General features: G+C 33.9%; 1 long non-coding RNA gene across 1 annotated transcript in view; it reads left to right on the plus strand.

Moving 5' to 3' along the window:
• Window positions 1-817: 817 nt before the first annotated feature.
• LOC111089313 overlaps window positions 818-1,837 on the plus strand; it is an 11,067-nt gene continuing 10,047 nt past the window's right edge. The window contains exon 1 of the long non-coding RNA XR_002613586.1: window positions 818-914. This is a non-coding gene — a long non-coding RNA (uncharacterized LOC111089313). The remainder of the gene's footprint in view (window positions 915-1,837) is intronic.

The raw sequence follows: 1,837 nt of genomic DNA on the forward strand, positions 1-1,837 counted from the left end.
AATATGGAGGATTGTTTTATCATACATTGAAATAACACATCGAGTCAAAGAATCACATTACAATATTGTCCATCATTATTTTTAATTGGACTACCAATATGGAGGATTGTTTTATCATACATTGAAATAACACATCGAGTCAAAGAATCACATTACAATGTTGCCCATCACTTTTTTAATAGGACTACCAATATGGAGGATTGTTTTATCATACATTGAAATAATACATTGAGTCAAAGAATCACATTACAATATTGCCCATCATTTTTCTAATTGGACTACCAATATGGAGGATTGTTTTATCATACATTGAAATAACACATCGAGTCAAAGGATCACATTACAATGTTGCCCATCATTTTTTTAATAGGACTACCAATATGGAGGATTGTTTTCTGTTGCTGTTTTTCAATACTTATGTAAATTATTTCACCGTTTTCTTCTTGTAGGTAGCACGTCTTTTATAGAAACAAATTCCATGTCTTCGATGTCGATAGTAGATTAATACTAAAAAATAAATGTGAAGCCAAAACCCATCATTCGATTTTGTCACTGAGTTATACCGGTTTTGGAGAATTTCATCCCTCACCAATAACCCTGGAAAATAGCAATTCCAAAAAAAGTAAATTAGATGTATTTCCGCAGGGTCCCCAAAAGTGTTCTGTTTAAGGAGTAAATAAAACCAAAATCAAGTGTAATAAATGTTTATATTTTTTTATTTTAAAGTTCATATGTCATGCTGTGTTATAGCCTACAGGGTGCATAATTATTCTCGTGATTCATGGCACGTTTTACTGACGTCACGACAGTACAAACTGCAACGTCCAGCGTCCGTTATGTGACGTTAGTTTAATGTCTTCTGATTGACTAACAGACAACACACTATTGTATAGGTTTGTGACTGATTAAAACAGGTAAGCCCTCAAGGCGGCCTTTGGCCCCCTTTCGGATAAACTAGGCTTAATATAATATTGGATCTAATATTTTTGATGTTTTAAAATTTTTTATTCACATATTTATTCCTATATTTATGTAAAAATGTCAACAATATGCAAGATAGATGCTATTAATTTATTCTCGTGAATTATATGACAATATTAAAAATAAAAGTGGAGTATAATCTAATTTGATTCACCACTGTCACTGAGTTATATCGATTTCGGGTAGTTCCACCCCTCGCCATCAGTAACACTAGGCAAGGGCAAGTCGATTAGGCTTAATATAATGGTGGAGTGTATGTGTGGTGTTTTGAAACGTGTTTTATGTATACAATAGTAATCACTGAAATAACTTGAAACTAAAGTTATTTCGTACCTACTGATAGTAAATCTGACAACAAACATAGTGAGAATGGACGTGTTCGACTATCGAAACGAAACACTTTCATATAAAAATAAACCGACTTTCTACATAATAATACTAACTTTAAATGTATGTAGACCTATAAAATCCCTCGTTGGGCCCCAGTTTCACAACTATAAATGTATGTAGACCTATAAAATCCCTCGTTGGGCCCTAGTTTCACAACTATAAATGTATGTAGACCTACAAAATCCCTCGTTGGGCCCAAGTTTCACAACTATAAATGTATGTAGACCTACAAAATCCCTCGTTGGGCCCTAGTTTCACAACTATAAATGTATGTAGACCTACAAAATCCCTCGTTGGGCTACAGTTTCACAACTATAAATGTATGTAGACCTACAAAATCCCTCGTTGGGCTACAGTTTCACAACAATAAATTTATGTAGACCTACAAAATTCCTCGTTGAGCCCCCGTTTCACAACTATAAATGTATGTAGACCTACAAAATCCCTCGTTGGGCTACAGTTTCAC

The sequence above is a fragment of the Limulus polyphemus genome, unplaced genomic scaffold (genome assembly GCF_000517525.1).
Source record: "Limulus polyphemus unplaced genomic scaffold, Limulus_polyphemus-2.1.2 Scaffold5865, whole genome shotgun sequence".
NCBI lineage: Eukaryota > Metazoa > Arthropoda > Merostomata > Xiphosura > Limulidae > Limulus > Limulus polyphemus.